Raw genomic sequence first — 12,379 nt, 5'->3', positions numbered from 1 at the left:
CGCTAAGACCAGACCATGTCATTACCAAGGAGGCAGGTTTAGTCGTTGTTTGAAGACTATCCCTGCCTCCGGGTCTGGCCTTGACTGGATGGATACTGGAATCAACAGGGGAAACCCACATGACCTGAAAGTGTTGCTGTGCAATGCCAGGTCAATGATGAATAAAACCACTGCCATCCACGACTTGATTGTGGATGGAGGATTTGACCTGGCATTTGTGACAGAGACCTGGTTGGAGGAAGCAGATGGGCCTGTCCTTGCCGCTGCTTGCCCACCAGGTTTCTCTTACGCACAGCAACCCAGGTCATGTGGGTGGGGAGGGGGGGGTTGGAGTGATTTTTAGGAAGTCACTAGCTTGCACCAGGCGTCCTACTGGGAAGATCCAGCTCTCTGAGTGCATGTTCTGGAAGTTGGGCAATAGGGGCAGTACAGGATTCCTTTTGGTGTACCGACCTCCCCGCTGCACCAAGGATTCCCTGTCCGAGCTGCTTCAGGTCGTGGCGGATTTTCTCCTGGAGACACCTAGTTTGGTTGTCCTAGGCGATTTTAACATCCATGCCGACACGACCTTACAAGGGGCTGCTCGGGACTTCGTGGAAAGCATGGCCTCCATGGGGCTGTCCCTGAATAAGTTTGGCCCAACTCATAGTCATGGACATGCCTTAGACCTGGTGTTCACCTCTAGTGACGTGGGTGATCTGACACTAAGTAAAAGTGAAACAAAAGAAGTGCCATGGTCAGATCACTTCCTGGTGCAACTGGACTTCTCCGCGACCCTTCCCCTCTGCAGGGAGGTGGGACCAATTCGGATGGTCCGCCCCCGCCACTTAATGGATCCAAATGGTTTCCAGAGAGTGGTAGGGGATGCTTTAGCCCATGTTGATGGCCTTTCAGCTGATTCCCTGGTGGCCCGCTGGAATGCGGGGTTAACCAGGGCTATCGACTGTCTGGCTCCGAAGCGCCCTCTCCGATTGCATGGAGCCCGAACAGCCCCGTGGTTTTCTTCGGAGCTGAGGGCGATGAAACAATCGTTGAGACGGTTAGAGCGTCGGTGGCAGAAAACTCACTCTGAATCTGACCGGACACAGGTTAGAGCTCAACGTCGAGCCTACCAAGTGGCGATAGCGACGGCGAAAAAGACTTTCTTCACTGCCTCTATTGCATCTGCAGAAAATAGTAGCAGGAGACTCTTTCAGGTGGTTCGCAATTTAACGGAACCACCTTTACCACCGGGGCCTTGTAAAGACCCCAAGATCTCCTGCAACGATTTTGCAAAGTTTTTTGCAGATAAAATCACTCATATTTGGAAGGAGCTAGACACCACCGTGGGAGCAGGGCCGGGGCGGGAGAGTGCTAGAGCTCTGTCTGGTCAAGTTGCATGGAATCAATTTCAATCCGTTACCCCCGAGGATGTGGACAGGCTGCTTGGACGTGTGAAACCAACCACCTGTCTCCTTGATCCTTGCCCATCCTGGCTAATAAAAGCAAGCCGGGAAGGGCTGGGCGATGGGCTCTGCGGGGTGGTGAATGCTTCCCTCTGTGAGGGAACATTCCCAGATCCGCTGAAAGAGACGGTCATTAAACCACTTCTTAAAAAACCATCTTTAGACCCGGCCAGTATGGCCAACTATCGCCCAGTCTCAAATCTTCCATTCTTGGGCAAGGTGATTGAGCGCGTGGTTGCTGAACAACTCCAGGCACGCCGGGAGGATGCGGACCATTTGGATCCCTTCCAATCGGGATTCAGGCCTCACCATGGGACTGAAACTGCCTTGGTCGCGCTGGTTGATGATCTCCGGCGAGCTAGGGACAAAGGTGAGAGTTGTTTCCTGGTTCTGTTGGATCTCTCAGCAGCCTTTGATACAATCGACCATAACATCCTTCTGGACCGTCTAGAGGGGCTGGGAGCTGGGGGCACTGTTATACAGTGGTTTTGCTCCTTCCTCCTGGGCCGTGTTCAGAAAGTGGTGGTGGGGGATGAGTGTTCAGACCCCTGGGCCCTCACTTGTGGGGTGCCTCAGGGTTCCGTCCTCCCCCCCATGCTTTTTAACATCTATATGAAGCCGCTGGGAGAGATCATCAGGGGGTTTGGACTGGGTGTCCATCAATATGCAGATGATACCCAGCTCTACCTCTCTTTCAAATCAGAACCAGTGAAGGCAGTGAAGGTCCTGTGTGAGTGCCTGGAGGCGGTTGGAGGATGGATGGCGGCTAATGGATTGAAGTTGAATCCTGACAAGACAGAAGTACTGTTTTTGGGGGACAGGAGGCGGGCTGGTGTGGAGGACTCCCTGGTCCTGAATAGGGTAACTGTGCCCCTGAAGGACCAGGTGCGCAGCCTGGGAGTCATTTTGGACTCACAGCTGTCCATGGAGGCACAGGTCAATTCTGTATCCAGGGCAGCTGTCTACCAACTCCACCTGGTACGCAGGCTGAGACCCTACCTGCCCGCGGACTGTTTCGCCAGAGTGGTGCATGCTCTGGTTATCTCCCGCTTGGACTACTGCAATGCGCTCTACGTGGGGCTACCTTTGAAGGTGACTCGGAAATTACAACTAATCCAGAATGCGGCAGCTAGACTGGTGACTGGGGGCGGCCGCCGAGACCACATAACACCGGTCTTGAAAGACCTACATTGGCTCCCAGTACGTTTCCGAGCACAATTCAAAGTGTTGGTGTTGACCTTTAAAGCCCTAAACGGCCTCGGCCCAGTATACCTGAAGGAGCGTCTCCAACCCCATCCTTCTGCCCGGACACTGAGGTCCAGCTCCGAGGGCCTCCTGGCGGTTCCCTCATTGCGAGAAGCAAAGCTACAGGGAACCAGGCAGAGGGCCTTCTCGGTAGTGGCGCCCGCCCTGTGGAACGCCCTCCCATCAGATGTCAAAGCGATAAATAACTACCCAACATTTAGAAGACATCTTAAGGCAGCCCTGTTCAGGGAAGTTTTTAATCTGTGATATTTTACTGTATTTTTTGTTTCTATGGAAGCCGCCCAGAGTGGCTGGGGAAACCCAGCCATATGGGCGGGGTACAAATAATACATTATTATTATTATTATTATTATTATTATTATTATATTCAATAGAAGCAAAAATACTGTGTTCTGAGAAGGAGGGGATTGCCCCCCCCTTCCCAATGCAATCAGAAAGGAAAGGAATTTTCTAATTCTGCTGGGGAATGTTTCCTTCTGTGCTCTGAAGCTAGTTTAAGAAGCTTCCTGTTATGTACTGAAGTTCTCACCCTGGGCCAGCAGGGCGATACTGTAGATAGTTACGCAAATGAAGGATCGAAAAGTGACGTTCAGTGATTGGATAGTTTTGTATGCAAATGAAGGATCGCAAAGTGACGCTCAGTGATTGGATAGTTTTAGAACGTTGCAACAGTTACAATTGTTCTGTAGCTCTATATAAGCAGGCTGACTGAGCTCCTCAGTTTAGTTCTGTTCCAGCTTACAAAATAAAGAGCTGCTTTGGAGAAATTGCTGTGTCGTCTGCTATGTCAACCCACAACTTAACACTTTCCAAGCCAGCAATTATCTATCTCAGTCCAGTTTTAAATTTTGAGTTGGTGGGACACCAGAGTTGTAAGGCTCCTGATAGTTGATGCCTGGGCAACAGAGTGCTCAATTTTTGTTGCCTCTTAAGTTTTAGGAATCTAATTTATGCTGTACATCAGTTAAAATCTGCACCTAGTAAGCAGTGCCTCAGAATGTCCAACAGATTTGCTGGAGTCTGTGTGTGTGTGTGTGTTAAACTTCTGGACACTGCAGGTCCAGCAGCTTGATTTCTATTTCAGTTTGCGTTAGGGAAGCGATTGAAATGTGAAAAGATATTTGGTGTCACCATGGGTCAGCTGGTGAACAAGCTGTGTCTGGCAGAAAGGATAAAATACTGTATTTTATTTTATTCAGCATTGGGGGAGGGGAATTGTACAGCTCGGTTTTGTTTTTGAACAATTGACAATGCACTTTGAAAAGATAGGGCATTCTGATTATGCACAGGAACTGCTTTTTATAGTAGATGTAAGTTTTGGAGGATAAAAAAAAATTGTTCATTTTGTATTCTTTTAAATCAAATTTATGGCTGTTTGTTATTTAAGGTGGGGTACTTTTAGTGCAAAATAACTCAAAATGTGTGTGTCTCCTTGGTGGTACAGGGTTGGACTGGATGACCTTTTCAACTCTCCCAATTTTATGGCTATGTAGAAGGCAATGAGTCCGAAAACCCCCACCCTTCTCCTCCTTAAGATTTTACAGACAGGAGGAATGTGGCTCAGACAAGAGATAAGATACTCCCGTCTGGGTAAAGAGAGGGAGGGAATAATAAAGAGACTTTGAACTCCCCTTGGCGGAGTCCCCCTGTAGGTGGGGAAAGGGGGGCAGGTGATTTTTGTATGCAAAGGGAGGGTCTCTGGAGGATTACTGTGTGTCTTACACAACTTTCTTCTAGATGCCACATGCTTTAGTGAGACCAGAAAAATAGAACCATAACTCCCAGTCAAGTCATTTTGTGTAGCTAAGAGGGAAGAAATATGCCAACCTCAGCTGTGGACAAATGTGTACTTTCATATATATTTTCACTTAATGCAAAGCCTTCTCAGAAAGTTTTAAACACCTAAGTGACAGGAGTAGATGGATCTAACGACTGAGCTGATCTCTTTCTACTGGCAACAGATTTGAGTTTGAATTCAGTTATAAATATATGTATTTCAAAAGAACGTGACACAATCGGAACCCCAACTTAGCTTTGATGCTCTGTAACCATAAACCCAGTTGTAGGTGCTCCCATCAGACAAGCTGGGTTGACTATTTCCAAGAAAACCAGGGTTGTCGCTAGTTCATACAACACAGTTCCTTTATCCAAGCAATCCCACGTGATCATTGACTATGTGTTTAACAACGATGGTGGGTGGGGGAATCCTGGCAACTTTATCCAGAGAGATGTCTACCAATAAGCTGGGAAGGAAAGTGTATGGGGCTACCTCTCCCCATGTGCAATCTTCCCCATTGCAGCTCTGTTCCTCTCAGTGCGTCATCTGCAAAGGATGTGATGTACATGTGCTTCTCCCCCCAGCAAAGAAATTCAGAAGCAGTTTGGGCATTTGTAAGGGCGGCATATGGACCACAGGTTGCCCACATGTGCCTTGGAAGCTCACTGTAAGAAAGTTGTCCCGTCTTCTCCATTAAGAAAGGAAAGTACTGAACAGTTAGCTAGAAAGGAAAACTGTTACCCTCCTGGGTCAGTTTTTTTTAAAACATGTGATGAAGATCTCTTTAACCGCAGAACAACTAATCCTGTTATATTCTAGCTGAAAAGATCTAAACAGTAAATGCCCATGAATGACGAAATATAAATGCAATTGTTTAAAGGATACATAAAGGTGATCTCCTCCAATGGTTTTGAATTGTACCCAATTCCTGCAATCCACTCTTTCCAAACCTCCTTTCTCCCCCCCCTTTTCTCTTTTTGTTTTTAAGCTAACATAGTCTCTGTGCATGTGCAGAGTATACGTTTCAGCAGACATGTTAAACCATTAAAAGCATGGCATATTTTTGGCTAAGTTACCGTTAGTGAAAGGAAGGGTAAGGAATAATTTTTTTTAAAAAAATAGGGTTAGATTCAAAACAAAAAGAGAAACTCAGCACATGTTTAGATGAATATAATAAAACCTCTCCTCATTCCAACTACAGGATGCGTATAGTTGAATTCTTAGTTTGTGCATTTTATCCATATTTCTTGCCACTGAGAAGACCGACTGCAGCATTCAGCATCATTTGTACCTTATACATTCTTCTTACAACTTTAAACCAGTTACAGCTGAATGAGATAGAGAGTTTGCCCACTTTATGCTACCTTTGCAGACATAGAATTGACTTGCAGGAACATTATACCTTTTGAATCCTTCAGAAAAGCTTGTGCATAGCACAAGCTTAATGTAAAATTGTTTTGTCAGTGCATACATTGGAGCAATACGCACTTCCAGATCACGCTGTTTTGAACATTTATCTGCAGCCTATTTTAACATGAATTGTGACGCTCAAATCACTGAAAGAATTCGGGACCTAAGATTTGCATCATAGTTGTTGCAGAATTTAGTTCTTTGTCCTTGGTTATCTCTTCCTCAATCTATATAGGCAGAAATAAAATACAGTCAATATATGAGGTTCTGCTTCTGATCGTATAAGGCGTTGCTTGTTTCTTGGTTTGTTTGTTAAAACAACAACAACAAACAGCATTTTTATGTATTCATCAAATGAACGTTGTAGCTTGTGAGGCAAAAACTACACACCCTTTCAAAACAGGTCTCCTTTTGGAATCACAGTCTTTATTGTTCCATAAGTGAACAGCTCTGCCGGTATTCTGAAGGTTTGCCACCATTAATTATCCTAATGCCACTTCATGGAGATTCTGTAGTGCCCATTTGTCAGCATTTAATTTTGAATTTGGTGACAGGCTGAAGATAGTTTTGTATGCAAATGAAGGATCGAAAAGTGACGTTCAGTGATTGGATAGTTTTAGAATGTTGCAACAGTTACAATTGTTCTGTAGCTCTATATAAGCAGGCTGACTGAGCTCCTCAGTTTAGTTCTGTTCCAGCTTACAAAATAAAGTAAAGAGCTGCTTTGGAGAAATCGCTGTGTCGTCTGCTATGTCAGCCCACAACTTAACACTGGCGGCGAGGATGGGATCGATGGACATCAGAGCACAGCCAGATGCGGCCAGCCTCTGAACTGAGCTGAATCACTGAGCTGAATCACAGAGCGAAATCACTGAGCGAAATCACTGGACAGAACCAATTCAGAGCTGACTGTTCTGGCTAGAGCACTGTGTTCCATCCATCGCCCTTCACGCCGGCATCGGAATCATGGCTTCACTTGTGCCTCTACCGCCATTTGCGCCAGCCTCTGAATCGTGGGACTCCTACCTCGCTTGGTTCGACTGCTACCTCCAAGCCAACGAGCTGACAGCAGTATCAGAGGAACGGAAGCGGGGCCTATTCCTCAGCCTCTATGGGCCTGAGGTGTTTGAGACGGCCCGAGCATTGGTTGCGACTGAAGCAGTCCAGGCAACACCGTGGGGCACGATCCAAGAGAAGCTCCGCAACCACTACGCGCCAAAGGTGTCCAAGATTGCTGCCCGCCATGCGTTCTACCACCAGAACCAGGCAGAGGTAGAGTCAATCAACAACTACACCACTGCCCTCAGACAGGCTGCAATGCACTGCGAGTTCCGAGACTTAGACGATGCCCTGATGGATCGAATTGTCTGCGGGGTCCGGGACATCCATCTGCAACGGCGTCTCCTCGCCAAGCCAGACCTCACGCTACAGAAAGCCATTGAGTAGGCTGTGGCCTCGGAAGCTGCTGAACGCTCCGCCCAGGAGATCCGCAAGTCCAGCAGCCCGCGTCTTGCTAGGAAGCCAGTTCCAGTGCATCATGAAGAGGCCAGCAGTGATGAGGCATCCTCCAGTGAAGACGATGAGGTGCACCAGACAAAGCGGGAGCGCAGGAAGTTCCAACAGAAGTCCAAGGGCCAACCGGAATGTGCCGGCTGCGGAGGCAACCATTCCCGTGCCAAGTGTCATTTCAGAGACGCCATCTGTCGGAAGTGTCCCAGAAGGGGCCACATCGCTAAGGTCTGCCGATCGGCTCCATCTGACACCCCCCCTTCACCGACTCGCAAGTCCAAGTCTTCACTCCAGTCTGCCAAGGAAAGCTGTTTCGCTCTTGACAACTGCCGCTGCCCGTCTGGAACCACAATTGGCCAAACCAACTCGCCTACGCGACGCAAGCTGAACGTCACGGTGCTCATTGAAGGAGCTCCATGTGACATGGAGATCGACACCGGGTCTGCCCTGTCCATCGTGTCTTGGAGCACCATCAAAAGACTGGTACGCAGAGTGTCCAAAAGGCAACTCGACTCTCACCGCATACATCTGAGAAACTACCAGGGAAACGACATTCCCTTAGTAGGCGTTGGCTGGTTCTGGATCGCCTTCAGGGATTTTTCGGGCCTGCTCCGGTTGGTGGTGGTCGAAGGTCAGCGGCCAAGCCTCCTAGGGCTAGACTGGTTTGATGCCCTCGGCCTGGAAGTCACCGGCATCAACTGCATCTCTAACGCAGAGACTGAGGGTCTGGTCAAAGACTTTGCCGAGGTTTTTGCCGGCACTTTGGGGCAATATACAGGTACGCCCATCTCCTTTAGCCTTGATCCACAAGTCGCTCCCATCAAGCTAAAGCCACGCCGGGTTCCCTTTGCTCTCAAGGCTAAGGTGGACGAACAACTGGACAAGCTGATCGCCCAAGGAGTTTTGGAGCCGGTTGACCATGTCAAGTGGGAAACCCCCATCGTCACGCCTGTCAAGCCAGACGGGTCGGTGAGAATCTGCGCTGACTACAAGTGCACGATCAACAAGGCACTTCAGCAGCACGCACTTCGCAGCTAAGGGACATACCTGGGAGACGCCAAAGACACACTGGTCGAGGGTGCACATCAATCTGGCCGGCGCCTTTCACAGCCGGACCTTTATGGTAGTGGTGGACGCCTATTCCAAATGGCTGGAAGTGGCCTTGATGCCCTCCACCACTACTGAGGCCGTCATCCGGGTGCTGCGAGGCCTCTTTCCGACGCATGGGTGTCCTGATGTCCTTGTCTCCGACAACGGACCGCAGTTCACGTCAGGCCCTTTTGAGCGGTATCTTTTGGGAGTGGGCATCCACCATGCCCTAACGGCACCATTTCATCCATCCAGCAACGGGCAAGCGGAGAGAATGGTGCGCTCGGCAAAAGAGGCACTGGCGCGCCTGGACCGGGGAGACTGGCACGAGCGGGTCGCCAAATACTTGTTCGTGCAACACATCACCCCTCATGGGGCCACAGGGCGGAGTCCTGCTGAACTGCTTATGGGCCGCCGCCTCAGGTCACCGCTCGACCGGCTGCACCCGGACTTTGCCGTGGCTGAACCCCCAGGCTGTGCCAACGCGCCATGGTCATTTGTTCCAGGAAACCATGTCTTTGCCCGGAACTATGTGGTGGACATTCCTTGGGTGCCAGCCACAGTAGTGGGAGTCACTGGACCTCGCTCGTACCAGGTAGCACTCGAAGACGGATGCTTGTGGCGCCGGCACATAGACCAGCTTAGGCACAGGGCTGGGGACTTGGACACTACCGTGGTGCCCCCAACTGTGCTCGTGGCTCCGGAAGAGACACTTACAGATGGCGAGGCTCCACCTACACCTCCCTCGCAAACTGCCAGCGTGGAGCCGAACCAAGCCGCTTCAGAGGGTCTGCCAGACTTACCACAGACTCAGACCACTCCACTTGCTGAGGCTCCACCCACAGCAGCGGATCCAGGGGATTTGGTTTCAACACCACCTAGGGTCGCACCACAGCCTCAGCAAGAATTGTGTGGCCCCCTGGACTTGGCTGCCAGTCCCCGGCGGTCTGGCAGAGTTTCCAAGCGCCCAACTTATTTAAAGGACTATGTTGTTGGACATGTATCACTGTTGGTCTAAGTATGGGAAATGTAACCGATATGCTTTTGTGCCTAATTGAACCATTACGTGTAGTGCTGTATATAAGGAAACCATTACGATTGTAACTAACGCCTTATCTCGGTGGGGAGGGGTGTTATGTACTGATGTTCTCACCCTGGGCCAGCAGGGGGATACTGTAGATAGTTTTCACTCAGGTCCACGTCAGTTATTTTAGGCGGGAAACCCTGGGTTGTTGTTGCTACAATGTTGACAGCCGGTTCCTATAAAAGCAGGCCGGCTGAGCTGTTTGCTGCTCAGTTCTGTCCAGCTGACAATAAAGAGCTGCTCTGGATAAATCACTGTGTCGTCTGCTATGTTTGCCCACAACTTAACAGTTAGGGTGGCAGAAGACAGTTGGCCAGAGGATGAAACATCCAAGATGAGGTACCGTATTTTTCTGTGTATAAGATGTGACTGTGGATAAGATGCCCCCTATTGTTTGGGACTCAAAATTAAGAAAATGCACTATCCGTGTATAAGACGACCCCTTATTTTAAACTTCAAAAATTTAGGAAAAAATATAGCCTTATACATGGAAAAATACGGTATATTCTTTTTCCTATATAGGGAGTTTATCCTAATGGAAAGCTCTTGCAGACTCCTTGAACTCTGTCCTGCAATGCACTACTGAATAATGTCTGATCAACTGGGAATAATAGTGTGAAGGCACCATATTTGAACCCCTAAGGGGAAATTTTTAGCAGGGGAGGAAGCAAACCCCCAGGAGGGAGGACTACTGAATCTTACAAATATGCTCTCTCGGCAGCCAGACTTTTAGACAACAACAACAGTGGTTTGGGATTCATTTTCAGGAAGTGATTGTTAGCGCTTGAGAGCCAGAAAACTGAGGGGCACAAATCTATGGTGTAACTCAATTTGGAGTACTGCGTGCAGTTCTGGATATTTTCAAATTCTACAATATCCAAAAAGGATATTGTAGAATTTGAAAAGGTTCGGAAAAGGGCATCCAAAATGACTGAGCGAGTGGAGCGACTCCCCTGAGAGTTGCAGCATTTTGAGTCTAGAGGAAAGGCGAGTTCGAGGCGACATACTAGAAGTTTATAAAATTATGCCTCTCTCAAAACACCAGAACTTGTGGACCTGCAGTGAAGCTGAATGTTGGAAGATTCGGGTCAGATAAAAGACGGGACTTATTCACGCAGCACAGAGTTTAACTGTGGAACTCCTGGCCACAGGAAGCAGCCATGGCCACCAACCTGGATGGCTTTAAAAGAGGGTTAGACAAATTCATGGAGGAGGAGGAGGAGGAGGAGGAGGAGGAGGAGAGGGCTCTGGGTGGCTCTGGGTGCAAATCCTGCTTGGCAGTTTCCTTTTGGGGTGTCTAGTTGGGCCCTGGGCAAAGAGGATGCTGGATTAGGCGGGTCATAGGCCTGATCCAGCAGGGTCTCCTTAGGTTCTTTTGAGTAGATGATGAACCTGGGACTGTTGTTCTGCCCCCCCTTACACTGATGCTCCCCACAACCTCTCTTCGTAGGGGTCCTCCCTCTCTACTAACCGTTTCCTAGCCCCCCCCCATATCATTTTTGTTAAATCTTCCAAAACATTTACCACCATAGACATTTTTTTTAACGCTAACCGTTTCTGAGCAGATTTGAACAAGCTGGACACCCCCACCCCCCCACAGCTCAGGTCGCAGGTGGCAGTTGGGATTCTGAAGGGAGGGAGGAGGGCCCCCCAGGTGTGCGCAGAGGCTCCGCCCACTGGTCGCATGCTTCTCCCAGGAGGGAGGGGCTCGAAACTCATCCTCAGCGGGCAGTTTTCTTGAGCTGGTCCACAGCCGCCCCTGCGAGGGAGGACAGCAGCTCTCTTTCTTCCGCTTATGGTGGAAACATCACTTCCTACCATATCCATCCTATATTAACTCTCAAAGATGGACAGGCTGGCCAGAGGAGGAGAAAGAGACCCCTCCCCAAGTGCTCAGATTCATGGCTTGAACTCAAACGGGTAACCAGACCTCTGAGCCCAGACTTCCTATGCAGACAAGGTCTCACTGTGGCCACAATTGTGCTGCAGCATCGCGCACTCGCTACAGCTTCTGGATCAAACACGGGGGAAGCTCCACACAGAGCGCATGGCAGTAACTCAGTCCTCATGTACTCAGTGCATGAACCACCGTGGCAAGGCTTCCCTGGTCCAGGAATGGCTGTTGGGCCAATCGTAGCTGGTCAAAGGCCACCTGAACGCAAAAGGTTTAAGACTCGGTAGAGGAGATGAGTTGCAGACCCCACGTGGCCCCGTTCAGCTGAACTCTCTTAGACGCCCACCTGAGATCTTCCCACTCGGCATCCTTTCCCAGGACACTCCATTCCATTCCTCTTCCCACCCACTTTTCCATTTCTTCCCCAGCAGCGACTCAGCCTTCCTGGGCCGCTGGGCTTTGGGCTGGTTAGTCTCCCCCAGGAAATATTTCTTCCTGAAAGGTGGCAGGGTGTGTACATGTTGTACTTCTTCAAACCTGGGGGTTCCTGCTACCCACCCAAATCTGCTAATATTTGTGCTTTGGGTGTGGTGCTGCTGTTAGCTAGATAAGGATCGGCATTCAGAGAACAAGCTTGCTCTCTCTCTCTGTGTACAATCCCTTCTGCTTTCTGTCTTATTCAATAATATACTGTAATTTCAAAACATACCACAGATTGATTGCTCAAATGGACCGCAGCTTCCTCCTTTTGGGCTTTGCTAACCTGCAGCCACTTTTGTTAAAATAGATATTGTTAAGTAAAATGATGTGCTGTTTCTGTGACTGACGTGCATTAAAATAATGGGCGTGTTCCTTTCTTGTACTGCAGGCCGATATGGGAACAGGATGTGCAATTTATGAAATTT

The 12,379-nt window shown here is 49.1% G+C and overlaps 1 protein-coding gene across 1 annotated transcript in view; it reads right to left on the bottom strand.

The window, feature by feature from the left end:
* Positions 1 to 11,249, bottom strand: part of LOC310661042 (enkurin-like) — a 42,720-nt gene extending 31,471 nt beyond the window's left edge. Inside the window, exon 1 of the mRNA XM_083406781.1 lies at positions 11,133 to 11,249. The gene's annotated coding sequence lies outside the window, so the exon portion shown is untranslated. The remainder of the gene's footprint in view (positions 1 to 11,132) is intronic.
* Positions 11,250 to 12,379: the final 1,130 nt, after the last annotated feature.

Source organism: Podarcis tiliguerta (assembly GCF_965153285.1).
Source record: "Podarcis tiliguerta genome assembly, chromosome: 12".
NCBI lineage: Eukaryota > Metazoa > Chordata > Lepidosauria > Squamata > Lacertidae > Podarcis > Podarcis tiliguerta.
This window is presented reverse-complemented; position numbering and strand designations above follow the sequence as displayed.